This window comes from Canis lupus, chromosome 14, assembly GCF_003254725.2.
Source record: "Canis lupus dingo isolate Sandy chromosome 14, ASM325472v2, whole genome shotgun sequence".
Lineage (NCBI taxonomy): Eukaryota > Metazoa > Chordata > Mammalia > Carnivora > Canidae > Canis > Canis lupus.
This window is the reverse complement of record NC_064256.1, coordinates 3369115-3384739: the sequence shown is the minus strand read 5'-3', so window position 1 is coordinate 3384739 and position 15625 is coordinate 3369115. Positions and strand designations below refer to the sequence as shown.

General features: G+C 38.0%; 1 protein-coding gene across 4 annotated transcripts in view; it reads left to right on the top strand.

The window, feature by feature from the left end:
* EXOC4 (exocyst complex component 4) overlaps positions 1 to 15625 on the top strand; it is a 746744-nt gene that overhangs the window by 416272 nt on the left and 314847 nt on the right. The gene's annotated exons all lie outside the window — the stretch shown is intronic.

The following is a 15625-nucleotide window of genomic DNA, read 5'->3' as shown; positions in this document are numbered from 1 at the left end:
TGCTTCTTAGGGACTTTCTGACCTAATTAACTGTGATGAATTCAAAGATTCTTCTTACTTTTGCATCTTGTGTGTTGTTTTACCAGACATTGCTTGCTTGCCTGTCTTCTTTTCACTATTAGGGTCATTGGGGCAGGATGCAAAAGGGAGGGTCTTAGGGTGCCAGAGCCTTTAATTATTTTATTTGGGGCAGATTGGGTATTTGTGGTACAGACACATGACAGGTAACTTCTCATAGCAACTCTTAGTCTAGAAAGCATATTTCTTCATAGGACAGTTAATGTCAAATAGCCATATTATTTCTGTTGAAATTGGAAGCACCATTTCTAGGTGATGCACAGTCATTAAAGCATTTAGCTTTGCCTTGAGTTACATAGAAAGCATACCAAATCCCAATCAAGATTTTTTTTTCTTAAAAACATGGTAAGTTCTCAAAGACTATGTGTTAGAATACTACCTTGAGAGGTTTGTCCTAACATTGATAGTTATTAAATATCCCTTTCTACAAGCATTCCATTCATTCATTCATTCATCCATTCAGCAAATAGTTATTGAAATCTTCCTGTTGGCAGAGCACTACTAAGTGCTGGAGACAGAGCCATGAAAAACTTGGCACTGCACTCTACTCTCAATATGGCAGAAAGAAGGAATTGAACAAGTGGTTGCAAGGGCTTGTTAGAGAATTGGAACACCTGTGCATGGGAGCAGCTCTTGTGTGAACACAACCTATTTATAAACGTGGTCTTAGAGAATTTTGAGAGAAGAGAGCACATCTTTGGAAGGATCTGTGAGAGAAATCCTCCCTGATCACTGTAGAAGTATACAGTTTTGCACATCTGGCCTTGCCTGTTAGACTGGAAGACTTAAAATTATTTTTAATATAGATCTGATCTCCCGCTGTAAAATATTAAAATATCCCGATTGAAGCTTTCTCCTAGAATATTTCTGTGTAATTAGTTTTTGAAAAAATATTAGTTCTAGAAAATGTTATTTAAAAGTAGATTTCTTCATTTGCCAATATTTCACACAACCTCTGTGTTCCTTAGACTCAGATATAAATAAAGAAACAATAAATTATTTTTTAGTTCATTTTAAGTTGGGTGACTTGTTTTAGGCTTGATAGCAAATTATTCTATTTGATACTTTCCAGAGATTTAGATTTGGCTGTTAAAAAAAAGAAAGAAAGGAAGAAAGAAAAGAAAAGAAGAAAAGAAAAAAGGGGAAAAAAAAAACAAGAAAAAGAGGCCCAGACGAGATGAATTGTTAGAATTTCTGAAAGGTTCACTACTCTTTCTTACCCTTTCAGGTGGCTAATGCCAGAGAATGAAATCAGTAAAATTGCCCCTTTCTGTGTAACTCAAGGTCGATACTGGTAAAAGAACTGAAAATTAAGTGAGCTTTATAATTTTACAAGTGATAGGAATCATCTCCTTTTAAATTAGCACTATTCATTTAATAACTAAAGAGTTGTTGTATTTCTCTCATTCAGTTGTAGAAGTTTTCTCTCTTTTAGTCTGGTTCATTCATCAAGGCCCAAGAAGACTGTGAGTATTCTGTCCATGGGAACCCCCCCTTCTCCCCACACCATCTGGGAAGCTCTCCATGGTCTTCTCCCCATTCCCTTCTGTAGTTCTGTATGATTTTATTATAATATACCACTTATAAATCCATTTTTTTGTTATGTTAGGAGCTCCTTGTATCAGAACAGTGTTATTGTAAACCCAGGGCCCAACACAGGGCTTAGCATATACTGGGTGCTGATATATATGTGATGGTGGATGAAATGTGGCCCTCTGAGGAACAATATATGCATACATTCTTATACACATACAGCCAACAAATATATATCAAATGCTGTGTGTTCAGGGTTGCCCCTCAGTCTGTTAAAGGTGCTAAATATATAGGGTTTCTCCCCCACGTTTGGGAAGATTAAAATTTCAATGGAATCTACATGCATATTGGTAGACAAGATGCCTTAACTAATGGTGATATATATCAAAGATGTGCTTTGTTCAGATGCTATGGTTTAGAGGCTCAAGGATCCCACTTCAATAAGGAGAATCAGAAACTTTTTCATAGAAAAAATGGGATTTTTAGCTCAACCTTGAAAGAGTGGATAAGGTGTATGCCAAAAGACACCATAGATGATGGTTTTGTCCATTCGATTCCATCCAGATCTCAAAGACTGGCTTCACAACAATAAACAGATAATCCTGCTTATTGCACTAGTGTTCAAGAGTTTGGGCCCTGGAATTAGAGACCTTAATTCAAATTCTTGCTTGCCCACTTAACTGGCTCTGTGACTGTAGACTTTACACCTCTCTAAGCCTCAGTATTCTGAAATGTGAAATTAGAATAATAATAACTGATTCTTCGTAGGATTGTAGTGAGGATTTCATTTATTATTTATTTATTTATTTATTTATTTATTTATTTATTTATTTTTAGATTTTTAAAAATTTATTCATGAGAGACACAGAGAGAGAGAGAGGCAGAGACAGAGAGAGACAGAGGGAGAGAGAGAGAGAGAGAGAGAGGCAGAGACACAGGCAGAGGGAGAAACAGGCTCCATGCAGGGAGCCCAACATGGGACTCGATCCCGGGTCTCCAAGATCATGCCCTGGGCTGAAGTTGGCGCTAAACCGCTGAGCCACCTGGGCTGCCCTGTAGTGAGGATTTAAATAAAACAGATGGCGACACCTAGTAAATATTCAGTGAACATTAGCCATAAAGGAATGATAATGATTCTTCAGGAAAGGGAATAGTGAGAATGTTTGTGTGAGAGCAGGTGTGTTCTAGGGACAGTGAGTGGACCAGTTTGTTCAGGGTAAGGACTCATTTTGGGGAAAATAGGACTGGATTTGTGGTGGGCCCTTAATATAAGACTAAAGAGTCATCCTTCAGTCAGTTTGGAGCCATTGAAGATTTTCTTGGCAAAATATGACAGATAGAGGAATTTTTCTGAAAAATAATGTGGTAGTAGGCATTCCAGGTATATTAAAAGGTAAAGAAACTGAAAGCAGGAAGACCTTGTAGGCTAAAAATAATTTATTTTCCAGGAAGCTGTGGATTTGAGTTGCTTGAACTTTGACTTCCATTCAGTTTACCATTAGCCCTCATCTAGTTAGTTATAATCTTAGCTGCAGTATGCTTTCAGACCTTTGTCCATCTGCTGTTACTCTTCGTTGTATGCACAGCTTGAGGCTGCATTGTAAAAACAGTTAAAAATTATTTTTAATAAGGTAGGCTAATAAGGTAGGTAAAACTATATATATAATATATGTATTATATATATTATATGTATATTACATATATGTATGTATATGGCATTTCTCTAAAGTGGATTTTGGTGATTTCTCATTAAATTGAATTGACAGAAATTTAGAAATAGTGCTATCCCTTTTCAAGAAATAAACATTTTTATATTTAATAAAATATGAGCCTGAGTGGCTCCATTGGCTAAGCATTCATCTGACTCTTGATTTTGGCTCAGTTCATGATCTCAGGGTCATGAGATGGAGCCTACTTCAGGGAGCTCCTCCCTCTCTCTCTCCCTCTCTCTCTCTGTCTGTCCCTCTACCCCCTGCTTGTGCATGCACTATTTCGAATGAATGAATGAATGAAGTCAGAGTTTTTAAAAAGTTTGAAATATCTTGTTTAGCATTTTGTTTTTCAACCCTGCCTAGCATGATAGAGACTAATCAAGAAATGATAGATGGATGAATGAGTTGATGGGTTCCGAAGCAATCCAAAATGAATGGCCTTTTCCCCACTGGATTATACTTGGTTATATATGGTTGTCTGATGTATCTCCCACCATTACCTCCACTGGACTGTGGCCTCTCAGGGCAAAGATTGTGCCTCTTTACTCAGTGTATCCTTAGTTCCTTGCTTAATGCCTAGAGTAGTCTTTCAGTATTTCTTGACTAAGTGAATCTATCCCTGAAATAAGGTTAAACAAGGGATTTTAAGAGAGTACATTACTGGTAAAGGACTGTTCTCAGCCTTGGGAGAGGCTAAGATCCCTTAGCTTTAGTTTCCTTATCTGTAAAAATGTGTATAGCACTATTTTCTACTAAATAATAGTTAAAACATAATAAAAAATATTTCTGAATTATAATTAAATCTGAGGGTTTTTATTTCATGAGTGTTGCCTGTGAAAATTCAAGGCACAACCACCAATAAGGAAACACCATTTTTGGGAACCTTGAAAATTAAAGTCAGTTAATTTACCAGCAAACTCAGTTTATTCAGGAATAGGAGAGGAATTACAATTAGAGATAAGCAAACTGTGACAGCCATAGACAAGTCTGGAGAACAAAGGAGAGGAGCTTACATAAAGGAAAGGGGACAGGTGGGAAGGGGTTGCCCTGACAAAGAGTCCACTGGAGGAGGCCAGGAATGGATGGCTTCTCATTGGCTGAATTGGAGGAAATCTTTCTTTCTCTTGCTGGGGTAGTAATGTAAGGTTTCTCTCATTGGAGAATGCAAGGGAAGTGTATGCCTATTGAAGCCTACAGTGAAATCAAGTGGTAGCGTGTGAGAGTGCCCCTCAAAGCTTCATTTCAAGTGAGGTTTCATTTTCACAACTTTCACAAGCAAACCAGTCAACCTTAGAATCTGATTTTGAAGGTATTTTCTTATTCATGTAAAACAAAAAGAAATAGTTACTTGGATATCTCAGGCTGTACAATTTCTAGAAATTTCTGACAATGTAGTAGATTTGTCCTTCCTCAGTTCCTCAGTTCCTCAGTTGCTCAGTTAAAGTAGAGAAGAAAAAACCCATAACTTTTAAGAGGGACAGCACAATATTTTGTTTTAACTTGCTGATACTTATGGCAGCCCAGCTGTGGTGTTTAGCAAACAGTAATGTTTCCATGGTAGATAAGCAGAACATAGACCACTTGGAGATGTGGAAAAATTAACATTCCAGCAAGGGGATAGATAATTTGAGATTGACTTGACTGCCATTTGAAATGAGCCACCTCCAAAATAGAGGAGTGTTCCTCAGGGTTTTAAATTTATCTGATAATTTCAGGGAGAAATAACTTGGAGCTAAAATAGAACTTCTTAGTATTAAATAGGACCCTTCAGTTTTTCTATAGTAAACATGGAACCAAGTTTCATGTTACAATGTCATTTTGCTCTATTCCTTTTGCCTCTGGTAGACTTGTCATTACATTTATTATCTACATCCAATTAAGGGAGAAATGGAGAACTTGAAATTCAAAGACCACCTTCTTTTTGTTACTAAATTAATGGACTGTCCTTGGTTTTGGGTGAAGATGAGAAAATGTGGCTTTTCATTTCCTTTTTTTTTTTTTTTTTCATTAAGATTAAGGAAAACACATTTTGTCCATTTATCAGTGTGGCATCACCTTGCAGTTTAGTATCTTCCATACTCTTAGGAGCTTATTATAAAGAAAATTACTTTGAAACATCATCAAGCATATACATTCTGAGTGTTACCTATTTGGGGTTCATAGAGTACCCTTAGGGAAAGAACCAGGAGTCAAAACTGATAATTGGAACCATTAATAATATAGAGAATCTCATTTCATATGGAGGCAGTGTGATGTGGCAAAAAAAATAAATATATATATATATATATATATAAATATATACATATTTATATATATATATATGTTTGGCAGTCAAGAGGTATCGTTCCTATTCCTAATATTGTTACCATGTCACAGACTGGATTTTATCACAGTAGACATAGGTCACTATAAGATTCAGGGAAATAAAAATGCAGATGTAACACAATGCTGAGTATAAGATGCAGTTTTAGACTTTGCAATCAACCAGAAACACCAGGTCTTTTCGTGACCTCCTAGTGAGTCAAGTGTCTGTTTCACATGTAACCCCTGGGCAGCTACATACATGGTCAGAAGACGTTTGTTGGGAGACAATTTTCCATGGCTTTCTTGGGTTTCTTTGTGTCTTGTGAACAGAAAAGCAGGACACGGTGGACTTTTGTTGTGGATAGTCCTCTCAATGGTGGTTGTTCCGCGAACAGCTGAACCAAGAAAAAGTCTCTCTAGAACCAAGGATAAGTTTATTTGCCATTCAGTATCATAAAAATGATGTCTTGTGATAGAGAGCAAAGACTGGGCAGGTTTGCTTACCGCTCATAATAAAGGATTAGGTTTCCTGACCCCAGGAGTCCCCTCTTGTCCTGGACCCACTCTGTCATTCATTACCTGACCCTCATCATGGGGCTCTGTGGGAAGTAGGCACAAGGAACCAGAGCAAGGAAATGATGGTGCTCTGGCTGCTGCTGTTGCTGCACGTGGTAAAATGTCGTTTGTCTCTGATCCAGAGGGCTGGTTGTTTTTTGGTTTGGGTTTTTTGTTTTGTTTTTGTTTTTGTTTTCCCTGCCAGCATTCTTAAAACTGTGGCAGACTAACTTGTTAGCTTACAAGTAGGGCAAAACTCAAACCCATCACAACTCTTGACAGAGCTGACTTTGAACTTCCTGATTTTGAAGGAGGGTACAAAGATAAAGTTAGACACTGAGGCTCTTGGCAACTGCATGTAAGGACTGGCATGCCTGCCTTCTGATAGCAAGAAGGGGTCAGACCTCAAGATAGAAAATGTAACTTTAAAATTTCTTGCTAAACAAGGCTGCCTAGGTGGTTGCATCAGTTAAGCATCCAACTCGTGATCTCGGCTCATGCCGTGATCTCAGGGTTGTGAGTTGGGGCCTTGCTTGAGAATCTCTCTCTCCCTCTCCCTCTACCGTGACCCCTGACTCATGCTAGCCCACAGTCTCTCTCTCTCTCTCTCTCTCTCTCTCTCTCTCTCCCTCCCTCCCTCTCTCTCTCTCTCTCTCCGGAAAAAAAAATTCTTGCTAAACAGACCTTACCTATACCACACATTTGGGATGTATCTTAAAACTATTGTTTCATTGCAGTGAAACATTGGAAATCTATTGATAAGGCACTTTGATTTTGAAAGTTAAAGATTTCTTTAAAGATTTTTTTCTTCTGTAGAAAAAAAAAATCCAGATTCCGCAGACTGAGAAATGTTAAAGAAGAAATGTATCCTTTTCACAAGGAAAGGCAAACTGGCTATTGTTAAACTCTGCTTTGGGCAATTACGTGGCTCTATCAGTAGCCAATTTGGAAAGATTATAGAAACTTTAGGCCTTTGGTATTATATAAGTGGTGCAGTAAAGCAGGAGTGATAACTGTTAGGTACTTCAGCTTGAATTCTGGGCATTTTAAAGGTCATCGGGAAAGGGAGAATAATCCATTAATTTTTACTAGTGTTCATTTAAGCATCCTCCATGAAAATCAATATAAAATTTCCCTGCCGTTCAAAATGCAAAGTGATGTATAATATCACTGCTCCAAACTGCCCTAAATTGTTGAATTTTTAAACAAGCCAGCTTTGAGTTATGTCCTTACCACATAAATTTAGCTTCTCAGATTGGATTATTGCCATATGGTTGCAATAGCAAGAAAAATAAATTTATGTCAATCTGAATTCTACTTCTGCATTTATTATTTAAGCTGCCCTTAACCTTTTCCTAGGTCAGTGATCATCTCATGGATTTGCTCTTATTCGTATACCTCAGAGGACAAAAATTCCTTTCTTTATGGGTATTATTTATAAGTTAAATGTTACTTCTCCACTTACATTAGTAATTATTTACCTGCTTTGGAATTCATACATTACAAATTTGCCAAATGAAAGTTGTCAGATGGGTGCATATATTTGTGCTATTCCTCTGTTGCCCATTAGGAGCTGGTTTGGAAAAATAAAAAGTGTTTAGAAGGGCAGAGGAGAGGTCAGGTGATCTGTATGAAAGTCTGTCTGGCTGCAGCTGGCACCAGCTGACCTCCTGGAGCCTCCTCCAACCTTGAGCTGTTGTGTTAACCCTTTTACCTCCGTTGTTTTTCCTTCATTAAATCCTCAGTGGAGTCTTTGGTGTGGAGAAACCGAGCACTGTTTCAGAGATAAATATTGTCTCTCTTGGGGCAGCAGTATGACAATACCTCTTGACCTGATCATGAGTAATATCCTGAGTTACTAAGGAAGTTTAACTTTTTTCCATAATGACTTCTCAAAATTTAAAGTGAAGCCCTGAGTTATATAAAACAAAAAATCTGTAAAAAATATATGTTTTATTTATTTTTTAGAGAGAGCAAAAGAGAGAGAGAGAGCACAAGCGTCAGGGAGGGGCAGAGGGAAAAGCAGATTCCCTGCTGACCAGGAAGCCCAACATGGGACTCGATCCAGGACCCTGGGATCATGACCTGAGTGGAAGGCAGAGCCAACTGAGCCATCTAGGTGCCTCAAACAAAAAATCTTACATGTGATTGCTAGTCATGTCACTCTAAATTATGTGACTCCAGAATCCCATTATCAAGATTAATGAATAACCCCAGGCCGGCAGATCTGGCAATGCAAATTTGCCCTTGGGCTGGTAAATATAGGTTTGGGCTGGATTCTCCAAGCTGAGATTTCCAGTCTTATACCCTATCTTGTTGAATAAGGTGAGACGCAAAAGGACTCAACTGGATCTGTTGAGAAACTTTTGCTGTATCAGTTACTCCAAAGTCAACTGGAAGATCTCAGTCAGACTGGGCTTTGGTAGGAGTAAAAGACAAAATTTTAAACCCACATCTGGAAGATAGGTTAGCAAGGCAGACTTTAAAACAGAACCTCCTCCATCTTAATCCTTCTGGAGCCTCTTCTGCAAGGTATTCTTATTCATTCATTCAGCAAATATTTATTGAGGTCCTACTGTGTACCTGATGTAAAGTTCTGGAGGTATGTCAGAGAACAAAGCCGACAAAATTCCTGCTTCTTGGAGCTTATACTCTGGTGGGAAAACACAAATATTAAGAATGTCATATCTATTTTATTAGTGAATAATAAAATATAGATGCAATAATAGTTCAGTTGGTGACAAGTACCAAGAAGACAGGTAAAGTGAATGATGAGCCAGGGAGGAAAGTGTTCTCTATGAAGTTGTTATCTGAGCAGAGACCAAAGGAAGTAAGGAAATGATTCATACAGATATCTGGAGACAGATGTTTAGGTAGAAGGAATAACAAGTGCAGTGCCTGAAACCCTTAGTATTTGGAGTGTTCGCTTACTGTTCTGAGGGCTCTGTGGGAGGACCCATAAGATTAGAACACAACAAATAATGAGAGGTGAAAGGCAATGAGGCCAGAGAAGTTTATGGGGGACTGGGGATAAGAGATGGTCATATAATAGGCCTTAGCAAAGACACTGATGTTGAATAAAAAAGAAAGTTAATGGAAGTTTTCAAGAAGTGGAGGGAGATGATCGTAGATTTTAAAGCAGTGCTGAGCAACAGAACTTTATGTGATGTTGGAAATGTTCTAAAACCTGCAGTGTCCAGTAAGGTAGCCACTGACCACTTGTGGCTGCTGCACACTTGAACTGGGGCTAATGCACCTAAGGAACTGATTTTTTTTTTATTTAATAGGATTATAATTTGAATAGCAGCATGTGCCCAGTGACTAGCATATTGGACAGAAATAGTAGGGAATGTTACGTTCTGTGGGGAATGTTATGTAGGGAGGTAGAGGGATAGAAGCAAGGAGAAGACTTTGAAATTGAGTGTAATAATCCAAACTGAGAGTTAGCATTTTTTTTTTTTGTAATGTGCCAGATAGTAAAAGTTTAGGCTTTACAGGTCACATGGTGTTCCTTACCACTACTCAAGAGTGCCATTGTAGCATGAAAGCAGGACAGACAATATGTAGATGAACTAAAATGGTCATGTTGGGGATCCCTGGGTGGCTCAGCAGTTTGGCACTTGCCTTTGGCCCAGGGCGTGATCCTGGGGTCCCGTGATCAAGTCCCACATCGGGCTTCCTGCATGGAGCCTGCTTCTCCTCTGTCTGTGTCTCTGCCTCTCTCTCTCTGTCTGTCTGTCTGTCTGTCTCTCTCATGAATAAATAAATAAAATCTTAAAAAAAATAAAATAAAATGGTCGTGTTTCAAAAATTCTTTATTGGTTGGTCAGATTTGACCTCTGATGTGGATGACGGGGGTCTGTGACTTGGACCAGGAGGTGCTTTAAAGGTCATGTTGACAGGAGCTTGCATATGGAATGTGAAAGAGAAGACTAAAGCAGTGCCTTGCAGGGGCTTGTCCTCTCCATTTGTAAAATAGAGTTGCCAGCTACTAAGATGGAGAAGACCTGATAAGAGCCTGGAAGGAGAGACCCAGTTTGATTTTGGCCTTGTTAAGTTTCATCTGTCCAGTTGGCATCCAGGGGGAACCTAGAGTTGAGAGAAGTCTAGACTGTTACAGAGATGCAGTTGATAGTCATTGAAATGTATGGCATTAAACCCACGAGATGAATAAGATCTCCTAGAGTGAGAGTCTGCTGGGGAAGAGGAAAGGTCTGAGTGCTAACCCCTGGCATCCTCTAGTGTGTAGAGGTAAAATGGGTAAGGAAACCACACAACCAAGGAGAATGTAAGGAAAGATCCAGAGCCACCCGGAAAGTGATGTTATAGCAACCAAATGGAAGTGTGTCAGAGACATTCATCAGTACTTACCAAATGCTCCTGAAACATAGTGGGCATGTGTATGTATATAGTGGAGTCAGTGAATCACTGGGCACCCACTACTCTATTCGGACTTCTGTTGAGACGTAACATCTAAATTCCCTGTTCAGAAGCTTTTAATGAATCTCCTTTGCCTACAAAATAAAGTCCAGGTCCTTGACCAAGACTTGACATTGTCTTAGGGCTATGAGCCCAACCGCAGCACGTCTTCACAAGTCTCCAATAAGCCCGGCAATTTGACATGTTTTTATTCACTCATCCTCTTCAAATCCATTGATATTTTATTTCTTTTTTTTTTTTTTAATTTATTTATGATAGTCAGAGAGAGAGAGAGAGAGAGAGAGAGGCAGAGACATAGGCAGAGGGAGAAGCAGGCTCCATGCACTGGGAGCCCGACGTGGGATTCGATCCCAGGTCTCCAGGATCGCGCCCTGGGCCAAAGGCAGGCGCCAAACCGCTGCGCCACCCAGGGATCCCAATCCATTGATATTTGAAATGCCATTCTGTCCATCCTTACCTATTTATATCTTAACAGTCTATTAGGGGCCAATTCAGATGCTCTCTTCTCTGATAATACTTCCTCACTTCCCTCTCCCACCATCTCTCCTTGTCACCCATTTTTAAATTCTTGTCATGATTCTATAACTCCCCCCGCCCCCCCAGCTCTACATCTGATTCCGTTGTTCATTTTAATTCCCTCATGATATTTTGGACTCCCTGTAAGAAGGAGGATGGCCCTAGAGTGGAGTGATTATAAGCATGGAGGATGGTATAAAACAAACCTGTCTTTACTGTTTTTAAATGCCAGCTCTGCCATTACTGGCTTGTGACTTCACTAAGTAACTTAAAGCCCTGGAGGCTCCTTTTCTTTACCTGTAAATTAAGACAAATAAGGTTTGGGGACAAAAAAAAAAAAAAAAAGGTTTGGGGGCAATTAGTTGAGATAGTCATATTTATTGTATGCATTTTTTGAATTTACTGTATGTCAGATCAAAGCAGCATCTTTTCAATGTAAATAATTTATTGAACAAGTTTGTGCAAAGAAAAGTCATAAAGAGATTGTTGTTTTTATCTCATAAAGTGTTTATCACTTTCTCTCACACATACCTCCTCTTAAATTATTTACATTAGAAAGATTAAGCATTAACTTTTATGCCTGAAGTTAATTATAGGTGAATTTCTTTCTTTTTTTTCATTTTATGATCTTTGTTGAAGTTCTTTTAAATAATTGCCACTTGACAGTTTATTAACTTGATAAAAGCACATGACTCCCCGATTCTTCCTTTGCCCCAAAATGCCACTTTTCTTGTTAATCAGCTGAGCATCTCTGGGTGAGAAGGAGCTGCAGCTAAAGTCAATATTTATAACTTTTTCATTAGACCTTAAAACATATTAAAAATTTATGGTGGTGCATCAGGTGGAGGAAGGGAGAGTTACATGGAGAGCCAGACCTCTCCTTAGAGACTTTGGGGATTTTCAGTAGCAAGAAGCATAGCTGTTCTTTCCTGAAAATAACTATTTGCTACAGAGTTGTCTTGAAAGCCCTGGTTCTGTGACAGGGTGTACTGGGGAAATTTTTACCGAGACTTCCACTGATGTTGTCGCGTAGTATTTACTGAAGACAGCCTTTCATTTCAGTACTGTAGATAACATTGGGAGTTAGAAAATGTCTCAAACCCTTTTGACTATATTGAATCAACCGAAGAGTACCTTCCCTTGTCAGATTTAGGCTGGATTTTCTGTCCTTCCTTTGGAAAATGGTGGTCTATGCTGGTAATTTGTCTTGTTGTTAAGACAAGTAACAATTACTACCTCATTGCCTTCTAGCTATTTGTAATCTACATAATGTTCCCCTATAACATGATGTAAACTTTTTCTATTCCGTAAAGTCTTCTTGGGCTCTTAACCCACTTATTTGTTAGCAAACAAGAGAAAAATGGCTCCCATGTATGGATCATTTTACTAAGCACATTTAGGGTTTTCTAATCCTACCATCCTCCAACCCAACGTATGATCTTTTCTATAGTTATTTATATCTTGAATTTTATCCATTCCAATATTTAGACCTTACAAAACTCTCCACCTTTTGAGGAAACTCATTTCATTGTTCAGTGAAATTGCCCATCAGAAAACCTTCTTCTGGTGCAAAAACGCTCTGTCCCTTGCAGCCTTTTACCTGTCCACTCTAGCTCTTGCCTTTGGGTTTTTAAGGAATTAGTCTGATCCTTCTTTCACAAAATAGTCCTTTTACTTTATGGATGACAAGAACATGGTTCTGTTGCATAAACCCTGTAGATTCTGAGATAATGGTGATAGATGAATTTTCTTCCTTTGTTTTTCTTTAGAATTAGTTTCCAGAAAAGTTAAAGACAACAAATACAAAAAACCCCACAAAATCCCTTATTTGCTAAATATAAATGTGGGCACACTGCAAGAAGAAATGTGGGAATGATCAACAGTTGACTTGGTTAATCTCTGTTGAGTAAAAATATACTTACGCCATTAAAAAAAATCTTATATTTTTGATAAGACCATAATTGCACTAGCGTTTGTACAATAGTTGTATAGCAGTACTACTCGCTTATTCATCACCAATCAATGGACTTGGACTCATGTTGGCCTACAGTACAAATCTTGCAGACTACAATTTGCAGGAATGGGGGAAGGGAGAAATACATAAAAGATATGCCAGATAAATCCTTACTTAGTAGAGGGAGGCAGTACTATCAGTTCACTAGGGTAATGGAAAGGACTCACTGTGCTTCCTATTAAAATAATATTTGGCATAACTGGAAGAGAGTGCTTACCAGCAGGAGATCTTCTTGGGTCCTTGGGGCATGTAAGATTTTTCTCAAGCTTTCCTGATGTTATCTTATTTTCAGTTAAGCGTTTTTATGTAATATTAGATTTCATAAGTTTTCCTAAGCTTATAGTCATATTTTTAAAGTATTTTTTTTAAGAATTGAAATAGTTAAGATCAAATTTATTATTCTTCTTTTCTAAACACTCCCATGAATTCAGGAGCTAGATTCTCCCCTTACCACAGAACACTAAGTAAACTTCCTTTTCTAGGTCTAAAATAGCTTAGTCTCTTGGTTAGAGGAATAAGACTAATTAAATCTTAATCTGGAAACCTCCCAGAGCAAGACAGAAAGTAATTGACCTCTAGAAATTAAATACTGTAGCATTCAGATGAATAATCATTGGCAACTGTGATTGCTTTTCTTAGATTTACCTAAAAGGAATAGAAAGAAATAAATGACGTATATTTTGCCCATGTAATAGCATGGCTTTGATTTTCTGTTATTCTACTACTGCTGCTATTTCTAACAACCACAAAGCAAGGAAGATTTTAAAAACAAAAAAGGAAGAAAGAAATCACTCTATAGATCTCAAAGGCAGCTGAGCTTTTCACTGACCTTCTTTCTGACCTTTGGAGTACAAATGAGATGATTGGAAAAAAGGCAATAATTATCAGTGACAATAATGGGAATTTTGTTAAATGGATTTGAAATTATATTCTCTACCTGGACAACAGGGGAAATTTCTACCTGACCTTACAGGGGAAATCCTAGAGGTTAGTCAGCAGGATCTGCAAGTATAGAGTCGTAGGATTAATTGCCTATGATGAACCTTTACTGAAATGTTCTAAATTCCCATTATTCCTTTCAAACAGATGATAGATTGGCAAAATATTATTAATGGTGCTGCCATATCTACTGAGCATGGCTCTAGGAAAATAGCTTTTTGATATAATCAAGTCAGCTTGTTCAACTACCAACTATTTCAGATTTGGCAGATCCCAAGTTTTCTGGATGCTTGTTTGGACGTGTTTATAAAGCCATTTGTCTTCCTTTTCTCCCCTCTCTGCTTTCCCTCCCCTCCTTCTGTTCTTTGTTAAATTCTGAACATACAGCAAAGAATAAGACAAGTCTTTATGCTCATGGAGCTGACAATCCAGAGCATTTTCAGAAAGTGTTGAAAAATACCAGTATTGAATATTAAACAATTTAGAATTATGAGCTTTATTTTTTCTGTTTTGTATGGATTAACTCACATTAATAGATATATGCTATTTTGGGGAGCTTCAGTCATTTCACGTTTAATGCTATAAGAGACATAAGCTTTTAGTAAGATTAAATATTCTACTCTTCTCTCTTAGATTTCATTTGACTTTACAAGACTCACTTGATAATCATTACAAAGTGAATCTAGTTGTTCAAATGGAAAATGGGATTTAGGTTTTTTTCTTTCTACTTTAGATTTTACTTAAAATATGGGTCACATTTAAATAGAACAGCAGAGTATTTAACATAGATAATCAAAAACAGTAGATTTTACCCTGTGGTAATTTGTCTTTCTCGCAGCAAAATTTTGAAGTTTTAGTGTGATTTAAAAAAAAAAAAAAGTGTATTGCTTTCTATTATTGTGATAAAATGCATCTTACATCAGATTGGCCATTTTAACCATTCTTAAGTGTACAGTTCCGGGATATTAAGTCTATTCACTGTGTTATGCAACCATCACCCGTCTCCAGAACTTGTTCCTCTTCCCAAAATGAAATCCTATCCATTACGCAATGACACCCCATTGCCCTTCTTACTGCTTTTGACTTCTTTTATGTGGAACATGGATCAAAGAATGCCCTTTATCCTTGGGCTCTTGGTAAAGTAGTAGGTGCTAACTGAAGACACTCTGCTTACTGCTGAGAAAAGATGGGGGGAAAATCATACTCACTGCTGGGTCCACTTAATTTGCAAAACAGCAGAGAGAGAAGATGAAGAGAGACATAGTAATTTGTGCAGTCAAATAAAACAGTCACTTACTCACTCACTCACCAGTACAGTGGGCTAGCATGGCATTTGTCATGATGAGACCTTACTTGGAATCCTGGCCCCAACATTGAATCTAGACGGTTGCTTCTGGGCTAGTTACTTAATTTCCCTGCACCTCAGTCGCTTTAGCTCTAGAATGGGTATTTTAAAAGTGCTCATGGGGATGTTGTAAGGAACCAAGGAGTTACTTATGCCAACGTATTTTGAAAATCAGAATTCATTTGAAAT